Genomic DNA, 13660 nt, shown 5'->3' on the forward strand with positions numbered 1-13660 from the left:
TATCCAGCTTTGTTCCTGAATGTCCAAATGGTGGTTGGAGCTGGGGGATGTATTTGCTTAGGTTAGGTTGCCAGTCCAGCTGTGTTCATTCTTACAGAGACCTGATTAGGAACACTGCCCACATACCAAGCACATCCAGAAGCATCCAGTATAGTCAGAATGATAGGAAGATGCCCCTCATGCACACCCCTTACAGTATTTAAACTTGTGCTTCAGCAAAGGATATACTGTACATGTTAGCTGTGTGTCTATACAATTGTAATGACCATTCTCTTTTGATATGCTATCGGAAAAGGGAAGGGAAATCCTCAAGGTGGATTAAAACCTTCAAAATATGACCTGGAAGCATGTTTGGATGTTTATCCCTGCTCTGCAGGCTGCAGAGGGCTCCCTTGCTCACATTTTTCTTTTGAAACACCTCAAGCATCGCTAGCCTATATAGACCCCTAATTAACTTTAGGCTACAAATATATATAGGAGAGCATCATAACAAAAATATATGGTGAATTAGAAATCTAATACCTATTCTTTTTGCCAGTTTCCGGAAACATGACCCAGTATAACATCCTTTTCACTTTTTGGTGCCAAGTTAAAAAATTATAATTACTGTTCATATTTGACAATTACACTAATGGTTTTACCATGCTATAATTTCTTCTAGGCTGACTTTTTCCCCCATTCTGATCTTTTTAATTATTGTATTTTATTATAATTGAATTCTCGGTGTATTGTTTTCCAAGAACAGTCTTGTAAATTTCTCTGAAATTAAAAGATGTGGTATAAATATGTAAAATACACTGGGTTGTCAGGTTGCTCTATCTGCACCACATCCCTGCTAAGATTTGTGTATGTATGCATGCATGTATGTTTTGGCAGAGAACAGAGAAGGGTTAAACCAACAAGTTAAAGGAATCTCCAGAGAAAAATACAGAAATATAACTCCTAAGTAGAAGTAACTATTAATGTTGAATACTCCCAGGTGTAGAGAACAGTCAGTTGGATGTCAAGCATTACTACCTCCCAGGCAAGGAGATTTACCTGTTACAGCTGGACATGCTGATTGTAGGCCACAAACATACTGATGTGGAAATCACCTCAGGTGTAAGATTGTCAGGTGAAATACTTTGTAATGTCAAGTGAGTGCTTGTCTCAGACATTATTACCTTTTTCTTAAGACAAGTATTTGGTAATGTCTCTCAGGAAAGCCAGTTGAACATTCAGCTGTGCTATTGAATGTTTAATCTTAGAAATGAAGGAGCTTTTCCCCATCTAAAAACCTCATGAAGGAGAGCCTAGATGTCAAAATAATTCATTCTGCAGAGAGGTCTTCTTGCTGCTTGCATTTTATTTATTTATTTATTTATTTATTTATTGATTGATTGGAAAAGAGCTCTGTTGGGAAGAAGCTTTATGCCTTTTTGCTCTTGGAGGATTCTGGTTGAAATATTAAACACTCTGCCTTGCCCCTTTTAAGCTGAAATCTCTGAAGCCAGACACCATAGGCTTATCTGAAATTTCTCTTTTGCTTCTCTCAGAATCTCCTTTTTGTGGAGTTTGACCAGATAATCTGATTCTTTTACTCTCCTAAAATCCTCATTACGGCCCAGAGGACCTTTGGTCTGCTACTTCACATCTGAGATCTCCACTAAGATATTTTTATTACAACATTCCCTGGCATCTTTTAATGGAAGGTGTGATTTCTCTGTCATTCCTACGTCTTATTTTTCAGGCAGTATTAACTCAGCTCCCCCACCTACTCCCTCCATGTATGTGTGCCTTAGTGAAAGATATTTATTTCTCTCTTCCACTTTCAAACTTTTCCCTTTTTATGCTAAAGATGCTTATTTCTCCCTTCCACTTTTGAACTTTTTCCTCTCTATTTTCCCCTTGCCCTTTTAGTAACCTTTAAACTCCGAATTGCTTTGACCTCCCTCCTGTCGCCTCTAGCAGTATCAATCCAGTTCTCTATAGCATTCCCAGGTTTTGAAAAGACATCCTGAATATTAAAACCCAATTAGTCTTGTGAGTTTGTTTATCTAAGTTAATATTTCCCCATTATGAAGTGAGTGCTGTATAAGCTAATTAATTGTGTCATTCAAAGCTCTACCATAATATCTAAGAACCAGCATGGTGTAGTGACTGGACTATGACTCTGGTGACCAGGGTCCAAATCCCTATTCAGTCATAGAAACCCACTAGTTGAACTTGGGCAAGTCACACTTTCTCAGCCTCAGAGGAGGGCAAAGGTAAACTCCCTCTGAACAATTTTTGCCAAGAAATCCCAATAATAGGTTTGCTTTAAAGCTGTGATATATCGGACTTGGAGGCACACAAGAATAAACCATAACATCTACTATTTCCCAATGCAATCATTTTGCACCTTTTATTTTTTATGTCTTCAGTTAAAAACTCGCTTTAGATGTGGATGTGGTTTGTCGAGTCCAATCTATTTTAAGATATACTCTTTCCAGGGTTAAAATATCCACAACAGGCTCTTTCCAACATGTGCTCTTAGAGCTTACCTGATAGCACTTTGGTAGTTCATTCAATAAGAGGTGGGATGTTGGCCTCTTTTCAGTTGCTCTTGGCATTAAATACTGCACTGACAGATCATTATGACTTCATTCTAATAGCTGGCTGTTTTAATCAATTTGAAAATAATGTCTCTTTGTCTGCTAGATAACAAATGCTGCAGTAGCTTGAAACATCATTCATTTGGCTAGCTTTGTCCGTCAGGGTATTTGGCATGGGTGGCATAAAATTCAGTAAACTCCATGTGCAAGGAAATCTTAATGAACTCAGTCATTTCATAATTTAATGGACAAGAAACAGCTGTCTCAAAAGCTTAGGCATTAAATGCCAGCTGTGCACTATGCAGAATGCTATTACCGTTTTGGTTTTGTGCTATATATCAGCCTTCACTAAAATGAGGAATAACACATGCTCCTGTGACGTTATCTAATCTTATCTAATATAATTTAATTAACTAAAACAAAATGGAACCATTTTCTTTTCAGCAGAGACATGCCTTAGTACCTATTTTGTGGAATATAAGATAGATTCCAGAAGGTGCTCTTGTAACTATTTTATTCATCTTGCAAAAATAATCCTTCATTTACAAATTTACAAGTATTTACATATATAACAGGACCTTGCATATAAGCCTAATACATACTTAAAATCATGTTTAAAAATCTCTAGCTTTATTAACATAAATAAAATGTATTTAAAACCACAGCACATCTACTATTTAAAAAAAAAGTTGGCATCGCTAAATGAGATACAGTATTAGCATTGGAATTGGCACTCTGTTAATTTCTTGGAAGCAGGACATCTTTCCTTGAAATCTCAGGGACTGTCAATAGAAATACATTATCTGTTTTGGCTCTTTGAATTGAGTCTCCCCACCCCCCATCCCCTTTCAAAGCAAGATGGTACGCCTTCTCCTTTGAAAAGATTTCCTATAGATAAAGAATGCCATAATTGTTGCTGTTTTACTGCTGACTATAATTCCACAGGGAAAAAAATATAATAATTTTGTTATCATACACAGCTGAATGCTTAGGTGCCCCATAGCATCTATGTAGAAAACATCATTCCTTTTGGGTGTAACATAGAGTATAGCTGTACAGCATAATCACCATGCTGTGAAGAAATTAACATTTATCTGCAGATGTACAATGTGTTCTGAACTTTGATTACTAGGCAATCAATAGGCAGGGCTCAGGAAGAGCTCATGTTTGCTTTCAATAGTCTTTTTCAATATTATCTGCATGACAGATGAACCACATGGTATTATTTCAGAGGACGGGAGGGACTCTGGAACAGATACAGCCTGGTCAATTATTTATGCAAGGAACTGGACAGGGGGAGTGTTTCCCTGTTGATTCTGCTGATCTCTCAGCAGTTTTCAATAACATTGACCATTGTATCCTTCTGGGTCTCCTCGCTGGTATAGGACTTGGAGGTATGGTTGTGCAGCAGTTCCATTCCTTCCTGGAGGAACAAACCCAGAAGGTGGTGCAAGGGGGCTCCTGTCAACCCCCTAGCCATTGGTCTGGGGGTCCCTCAGGGTTTTGTTTTGTCCCCTATGCTATTCAACATATACATGAAACCACCGGGAGAGGTCGTCCAGAGTTATGGGGTGTGGTGCTATCAATATGCAGATGATACCTCAACCCAAGAAGGCTGTCCTGATGCTAAACCAGTGTCTATCAGCATCAGTAATGGACTGCATGAGGGCAAACAAATTGAAACTTAATCCAGATAGAGGTGCTCCTGGTCAGTTGGAAGTCGGATCAGGGAACAGGTATACAACCTGTGTTAGATGGCATTACACTCCTGCTGAAGATGCAGCTTTGCAGTTTGGGTGTACTCCTGGACTCAGCTTTCAACCTGGAGGCCCAGGTTTCTGCAGGGACCAGGAGTGCTTTTGCACATTTAAAACTTGTGCACCAACTGCACCCATTATTTGAGATGTTGGATATGGCCACGGTGGTACATGCCTTGGTTACATCCCGTTTTGACTACTGTAACACGCTCTAGTTGGGGCTGCCTTTGAAGAGCGTTCAGAAACTTCAACTGGTGTAAAGAGCTGCAGCCAGGCTGTTAACAGGGGCAGATTATAAGGAACACAGAATGCCCCTATTGAAACAGCTCCACTGGCTGCCAGTTTATTTCCAGGTACAATTCAAAATGCTGGTTATGACCTATAAAGCCCTATATGACACAGGTCCAGGCTATTTGGCAGACTGTATCTTCCTGTATGAGCCAGCTCGGGTTTTGACATCCCCAGGAGAGGCCCTTCTCTCCACCCCACCCCCCTCACAAGCATGGTTGGTGGGGACACAAGACAAGGCCTTTTCTGTGGCTGCCCCTAGACTCTAGGCTAGAACTCTCTTCCTAGGAGTCCAGAATGGCTCTCTCCCTGTTTTTCTGTCAGCAGGCTAAGGCCCGTTACAGACGGGCACAAAAGTACGCGCAGAGCGCGTACTAGGGTTAGAAAGGGGCGGTGCTTCCGCACCCCCCTAACTCTGCGCGCACAAAATGGCAGCGGCCGTTCCGCACGGCCGCCGCCATGAGGACGTCACGACCGCGCCGTCTCTATATGGGGCGGCGCGGACGTGACGTCCTCGCTCCGCACCAGGGCGCATAATGCACCCTTTCCATGGAGCAGGAAGGAGCTCCGTTTCGGAGCTCCTTCCTGGTTTGGTCCGCTGGGCGCAGCCTTCAGACGGCTGCGCCCAGCGGACCAAAGGAGAAAGGGGCCAAGCGGCCCCCTTCTCCTCCTCCCTGCCACTGCGGGGTGTCCTTGGGGCTTGAAGCCCCAGGGACACCCCTTTTCAGGCTGCGGGGAAGGGGCCTTTTGCCGCTTCCCCTCAGCCCGAAAAGCGGCGGATCGGGGCCTCAGTGGCTGCCGCTCTGGACGCTGAGGACCCGATACCCCGGGGAAAGGGGTGGGTGCAGCCCGCCTCAAACAGGCGGTTTGTAACCCGCCTAAGACTTTTTTTTTATTCAGACAGGCTTTTAAAACAGTATTAAAATAATGTCCTACAATTGTTGTACTGCTTTAAAGTGTATGGTTTTTAAGTGCTTTTATCTTTTTTAATTGTATTCTATTTTTTAAACCAGTGATCTGTTTTAATATTATAATAGTTTAATTCTATTTTAATGGTTACTTTTGTTTGTTTTTAATTGTACTATTCTTTTAAATTGTAAGCTGCTCTGAATCCCAATTTTTTGGGGAAAGCAGAATATAAATAAATATCATCATCATCATCTACTATACTGAGGGTGCCCTGGGGAAAAAAAAAACACTTTGATTTACCACTTCCCTTCCTCAGTCAGAACTTTATCGCACAGGCCCTGAAATGGGCCCTGAAATGGGCCTGTTGTGTTCTAAAAGGGAACGTGATGGGGATGAGAGGCAGCATAGTACACATCTTATTGCACAAGGAGAACGCCGCCTCTGGTGGACATCCCATTCTGAATGTGTTCCCCAGGGGGCGATTTTCAGGAACGCTTCTCAAGCGATCCTGAAAACTGACCTCTCTAGGATGCATCCGGAACGTGATGGGAATGTTTGGTGGTGGCAGCAGCGTTCTCCCTGTGATGTAAGATGCGTTCTATGCCATCTCCCATCTCCATCACGTTCCCTTTTAGAATGCAACAGGGCCTGTGCGATAAAGTTCTCATACTCTGCACTACCTTGGCTGATCAGAATCTTTTGCCCACTTTCCTTCCTCATACTCTCCCCTTCTCTCTCCCCAGTTGTCCAGGTTGCTCTAATCTCCTTCCTTTACAGATGATCATGCAGTAATGGAGGAATTACCCCTTTTCTCCTTTTGAGGCCCTAGATCAGTGATGGAGAATGTTTTAGAGACCGAGTGCCCAAATTCAAAGTTTACCAGGTGTTAACTGGTGTGTGTGTGTGGGAGACGTCTGAAGGTGGGACTTCCATCTTTCAGGGGCAGGACTTCCTTGGAGACAGCTGAATGCCCGGGAGGGAGGGGGAAAGAAAAGGAACAGGGACACACCAGTTCCTACTTTTCCCCCACCCTCCTGCCTCTCTGTGTGCCCTCAGAAATGCTTTTTGTGTCTCAGAGAGGGCATGCGTGTCATAGGTTCGCCACCACGGCCCTAAATCTCGTGGACACATTTCACCATGAAGGACACACTGTATCAGCTCCAGCCACACTCATCAGCTCATTTTTATCAGTGTCCTGTGGCCCTTCAGAGAGTGTGGTTGGAGTCTTGGCTACAGCTACTAATGTTTTAAAAGGGGGGAGACATCTTGTGGAGATAAGAGTTAACCCTGGCAGAACTAGCTGAATCATTTTTGTGCCTGAGGTGACTCAGCAAATGTCACTCTCCATGTCACATCAAGGTGCATAGAACCCCAAGCCAGTCAAATTATTTTGGCACATGACATGGAAAATGTCACTTACACCTTTTCCCACTTCTGACAGTAAAAATACAATAGAATATGCTATAGAAACATAGTAACAACACAGGGAGGATCCAGATTGTCAAATGTTATGGAATATGCCGGAACAAATCTAGTTGGATTTACTTAGGCGGTTGCTGGTGGTGCCACCTCTGCATCCAGGCAGACTGTTATCCCATGCTCAGTGGTTAGAGCAATTTGTTCTGCTGCCTCCAGTCTGGCTTAGGTAACCTTTCCCATTGTGGGGTGGGCTTTTTCAGCAGCAGTGAGTGGGAAATACAGAAAGTACCATGGGATTATATTCAGTCATAACTATGGCCTGTTACAGACTGCCAAAATAAAGCTGCTTTGGATCTCTTTGGAGGTATGCTGTTTAAATGATGCATGCACCCTAAGAATCCAGAAGCTGCACCAAAGCTGCACTCCAGGGCTTAGGAAAGGAGTGTGGCTTTGGCGCAACCTCCGGACTCTTAGGACCCATGCATCATTTAAATAGCATACCTCCAAAGAGACCCGAAGCAGCTTTATTTTGGCAGTCTGTAACAGGCCAATCTTTCCCCAGCCTGTTTCAAGACATAGCATAAAAAGGAAAACCCATTGCAACCCTTGGCTGGAAACGAAAAGGTGAGGTTACATTCTGAAGTTCCCAGGGAATACCCTGGAATGGTGGAAACATCATTTGGCACTTGGAAATAGTCACAGTATGTACAGCTATAGAAAATGTGATGTTCTGACACTAATGCCCCATTTTATTAACCTTATTGTATTGATAATATGCTATTGCTTTTATTGAATGTATTTGATATGTTTTTATTGCTGGAATAACTTGTTTGTTGTAATCCTGCCTCGATCCGCAGGGAGAGGCAGGAAATAGAAATAAAAATTTATTATTATTATTATTATTATTATTATTATTATTATTATTATTTTGATCTGCCTATAGTAAACAACAATTTATTTCAAATCTGCTCACATTTTTAAATGATAGGGCTAGACTTGATATATGCTGGATGCTGATGCTACTCTTGTTTCTTGCCATTGCCATCCTCTGCCTCACCTACCACCATAATCTGCCAGGTTTCTTTGGGGTACAGGTCTCTGAACTTCCACCCTACAGTCCAGCCCTAGCAGAGCCATCCAGTAACATTTCATTTGGTTTTGTTCTGAGGTATTTGTTAAAAACTGTACAGAAGAAAAATGCTTCACAACAAGCATCTCAATCCACTTTTGGATATAATTTCAAAGATTCTGTTTAGATTGCAAATCACTAAAATCTTTAGACTGATGAAATATCCTGCCCTGTTATCCTCTTTACAAGAAGATAGTCTGCGGTACTAGAAGAAGGATATATATACATACCCTTTATGCATCCCATTGTCTTCAGAAGATTTAACTAGTTAACAAAAACCTTTCCACATTTCACAAAGCCACCCTTATATTAAGCAACACAAAGGCTGTTTTGTGTGAATGTGGAATTTTAAATATTAACCAGTGCTGCTATGGTGAATTAATAGCTCTCTTTCCTAAAAGAAATCTAAGAATCTGAATGCATCAGATCACTGTATTATCTTAGAACAATGGCCATGACCCTACAGGGGGCAGAGTATCATGTTCTGTGTATTCTGTACAGTTATGTTTATCTTTCACCCCTGGAAAGTAGATTTTAAGTGCCCAGAATGTGCTGTCATGGCTGGGTACTCACCCAGGGAGGGAAAAGGATATCAGGCAGCACATGTCTGCAACTGGGGGAAGAAAACATACGTTGCCTTCATTGATCTTCAGTGTCTCAGTAGAGATCTGAAAGGATGGGCTCAGGTTTCTTCTGGTTGCAGAATTGCAGCTGAGACTGGGTGCTACTTGTATGCTTTTCTTCTCACCTCTCCTCTCCTCCCTGATCATGGCAGTATACTTTGGGTATGTAGATAGTTGGGGATATGTGGATAGTGCACACCTAGGAGCTAGCAAATTCCTCCTTCTGTACTGTCAAAAAGGTACATGCATACGTGTCACCTCAGAGGATATGCACATATGCCACCAACAGCATTGCTTGCCTACATGGTCTCTTTGTTACAAAATCAGCTAGGGAAGTGTTAGTTCTGGAACAGTCTGAGAATGGTTTTATGAAGAGATTTGAAAAGTTACTTTCTTGGATTACATCTCCCAGCAACCCAGACAGAAATGTCTAGGTGGAGATTCTGGGACTTGTACTGTAGTCAGAAATGTTAACGTTTAAAAATTCTGGTTTTGTGATATATCAAGGTAGCTAGATGCTTTATTGCTTCATAGCATGTAGTGTGTGAGTATTTTCAGCAGTAGCTCATTTCTATTGATCTTTATGAGGCCAAACAAAACATATAAAATATACTTTGTAGCTTTCCAAAGTTCATTGACTTCTTCAACAGGTGAAGCAGTTAAAAATATAAGGGTCTCAGAGCCTGGACCTATTCTGTAGCCAGAGGGGTGTGTGTATAATCTCAGTGCAAGAGCATTGCCTTATAAATTACATATATTATATTGTGTGTTCTTGTCCCACTCACCCAAACTTTTAGTGGTGCATCAGGCTGGTTTGCAGTGAGTACTGTAGACTGTTTTCTTTTTAGAGCAGAGCTTGGCAAACCTTACTTAGTTGGAGTGTAGCTCCCAAATAGGATTGCTAGATTGAGAACTGGAGAGAGGGCTCCTGTAATGGTTGGAGAGGGAATTTTGGCAGATGTTGCTTGTTACATAAACTGGCAATAAGCAACATCTGTGGAAATTCCTACTTCTACACAACCATTACAAGTACAAGAGTTTTCACTGTGGCAACCCTACCCAAGTGTTCTTAAAAGCAGTACTTACAAAGGTGTTAAAAAAAACAGAGCTGGGCAAAATGTGCCTTTTCTTTTCAATTAAGAGCTCAGAAAAATTAATTTCCAACCAGAGGCATATTTTTCTAATTTGTTAGATTTTTAAAATTATTTGAAGTATATGCTCTGAGCAACTGTAGTTGATGTTTAATCCATCATGCCTAATAACATTACAAGGGCCTGCCCTACACCCTTGTGGCATTACTAGGGGGTATTCCTAGATTCCAGCTTTTGGATCTGAAATCTCAGGGCTGGGAATGCTCTTGACCTGGAAAATCTAGTTAATAAACAACCCAACCGAGACCAAAACATCCTATTCTAACTACTGCATACTTAGCTCTTGGCTTGCTATCAGAAGCAAACACTAAGTATGCAGAACAGTAAAGAAGTCTTTTCAGGATATTAAGAGCTTCCAAAAGCATTCCAGAACTGGGCAGGTGTGAAGGACCTGTTTTATTGGCCACTTATGGGTCTTATATAAAACAACAACAACTCAAGATGGATTATACATTTTCACAGATTTTTGCTATTAGGAAAACCAACTTTTTTAAAAGCCTGCAAAGGGGAGAAAGCTATACTTTGCAATGTAGATTCTTAACATTTTGTAATGGTCCAGCTGAAAGTCCATGTTAACCTGTAGCAGAGATCCATGGTCTGGTTGATATTATAAAGGTTCAATTAACATTAGGAACATATATGCTATCCATGTAGTGTTATCCTTTTACTCTATTTAAAATATGGTTTTATATTTGAGTAACTATTCTTTACCACTAGTAGGTAATCTGCCCATCCTCAGTATTCAAAACTGATTCACAGGTTAGGCCCTTGCCACCATGTGAAATGTTTATCTGAATCCACCTTCTTTGAAAGTTTAACTGAAGCAGATTTGTTCTGTATTTGTAGAGCTTATTTAAACTGTTTAACATGAATGAAAGCATTTTTTGAAACTATAAGAACAATCTGGTGCACAAGTACCACTGAATACAGTAGAACTTAATATATGTTTTAAATCCATTAAAAGTGTGATCCCATGCACACATACTCAAGAGGTAAGCCCTACTGACTTCAGGGGAACTTACCCTCTGCTAAGCAGGCATGGAATTATGATGTTAGTGGTGAACAATCTACACTGTCTAATGTCTTTGGACTTTATCACACCACCCCCGTTCTTGCTGTGATCACATTTATGAAGGGAAGTGCATAGATACCGGTTTGAGAGCATTCCCTACTGCACATCCCTTCATTAGTTGACCAGGTCCCTCTCACTCTTTTCCACCCTCATCCTTAACCCTACCTCTCTATCCCATGCCTTACCCAGTATGCTGTGGGAGTAACATGCTGCACCTGTGGACTAGGGCTATACCAGCACAAATAGGACCTTAATGGTGATTTTTTTTGCCCATCAGTGGCAATGTGTGGGCTACCGGTAACCACAATTGGAAGACAATGCAGGGACAAAAGGGAGAAAGCGTCCTGTGATAGAGATTATCAGAGGCACTATTATTAAACTTTATGGCAGTTTAAAAGCTGGATAAGATAGTTGTTTTATTCTTAAGAGGTGTGTAAGTTTTCTTATCAACTGTTCTAGTGAATGCATTTCCAAACGAGATGAATTACTTGTGACAACAAAATATAACTTTAAAATGTTAATACAGTTGTAAAGTTTTACCACTGCATTAACATTTTAAAGTTAAGTTTTGTTGTCACAAAGTAATTCATTTCGTTTGGAGCTGCATTCACTGGAACCGTAGATAAAAAAAGAAACTTGCACACTTTTTAAGAATAAAATAAGCCTTGTGACACTGATATTCCTAAGTATTTTTCACACTCTGCCTTTATTACAGCCCTTTCTGTTAGTAAATGGGCTTATTTTCAGATGGGAGGAATGAAATAAAAGTGTTCCACCATTCAGAATGCTTTGCATTACAGGTTATAGAATGCAGATTCCAATAACTTTAAGGCAGAACTTATAAATGCAATAGAAACTTATTCCACTAACAGTTTCATAATTGGATGTGTATAAATTGAAGGGTCATAAAAATGAAATGGCATTTTAGCTATGTGCTTTTGGCAAGAAAATAACCTACTAAAATGTAACCTTGTTCATAAGCTGAACACATGATACAACATAAAGTATTCATTGCCATTCCCCTGCAGCTAAAATTTCATATATATGTGTGTGTGTGTGTGTGCGCGTGCGCACACACACACACACATTCATACAAGTGACAAGTAAATTTAGCATTAACACTACGTGACAAATAATGAAAGTATGTTTTGCTTTTTTAAGGCTTTGCAAAATCTTACTTTTTAAATTATTTAATTTTAAATTAATGTTAAGATTAACAATCTAAATTACAATCAAAGTAATATGCATTCAGAAAGCAAAAAGACAGAAGGAATTAAAATTAAAAAGGTCAAATAACTAATACGCAATAGGGTTCTGATACCCCCAATCCTGACTATAATGAGAAAAAAGGTAAACAGAACAAAAATTATTCTAACATTACCAACTAGATAATCTTATGGAAATTACTAAAAAACGTAACTACAAATTATTACATCATTAGATTTCTTACTGTAAAATTTTACTGAGGAGTAGATAATTATAGGCTGTGATGAAACACACTACCTTGAAATACTTTGAAATTAATCCACTATAATTTGCTCTCCTTTACTATCTATAGATATTAAAATCCTAACATCTTATTTTATGTATAAGGTACATATTAGTAGAAATAAAAAGGAGATTAGAGTTTTATATGGTAAATGATCACTCTACAAATTGTAATAGTTGTAATTAGCATTCAATATTATGTTTATTGCTGTAAAACATAATATAACTGAAAGACTGACACAGAAATAAATTGAGGAACGCTCTCAATTATTATGTAGGCCTAGATAGAGTGGTGAATTCTGTTTTGCTGTTAAAATTAACAATACATGATCAAAATGAGCATGGGATTGTGCTCTGCACAACTTTATCTAGATAAGATATATGCAAAAACACAGTTTGTTTGTACTTCATCATTTGAAGTAAAGCATAACAGACACATTAATAAACATAGCTACCATTTTAGTTAATTCAAGTTGATCAAAATGCATTTACTCTGTATTATTGAGAAACCAAAAACAGGTTGGGGAAATAAAAAAAATCACCTGAACACTAAAACATACCTCACCCCTCTGTTCCTTTCCATTACTACCCAATAAATTTTTATTTTTAGTAAATGCATATTTTAATCAGAAATAAGCACATAGGTTACTTTTATTTTTACTTTTACTTTTATTTTTCTTTTGACAAGTAGTAATTTGTTCATATTAAACTTTTAGCTATTTATTGTTGTTAGTTCTCTTTGCCAGTTGCAACAGAACTTTAAAACATAGAACTTTAAAATGGAAGTTATTATTATTACCTTTGTAAAGTTTCTGAAACACCATTTGTGACTTTAGCAATAGCAAGTAAATTTCTATACCGCTTACTGATGTACTAAGCGGTTTAAAAAGTATAAGCTAATTGCCCCCAACAAGTTGGGTACTCATTTTACAAAGGGATGCCAGGCTGAGTCCACCTGGAGCTCCTGGCTTTTACTGAACTCACAGCCTTGTGGTTTTTGAGTGGCTGCAGTATAGGCATTTAACCACTGTGCCCCTGGGGATTTGTGCTGTTATGGGGACAGACAATGGGCCTAAATCCCCTAAAGGCACCAGATCCTGTTTGATTGTAAAAGCTAAGCAAGGCTAGCCATAATTACTACTTGGATGCGAGAGAACTATTGAATATCAGGTGTTGTATATTTCAGAGAAAAGAACTGACAAAACCACATCTCAGTGCGCCTTGCCTAAGAAAATCCTAAGAAATCCATGT

The sequence above is a fragment of the Sceloporus occidentalis genome, unplaced genomic scaffold (assembly GCF_023333645.1).
Source record: "Sceloporus occidentalis isolate IW3139 unplaced genomic scaffold, rSceOcc1.0.p SCAF_1, whole genome shotgun sequence".
Lineage (NCBI taxonomy): Eukaryota > Metazoa > Chordata > Lepidosauria > Squamata > Phrynosomatidae > Sceloporus > Sceloporus occidentalis.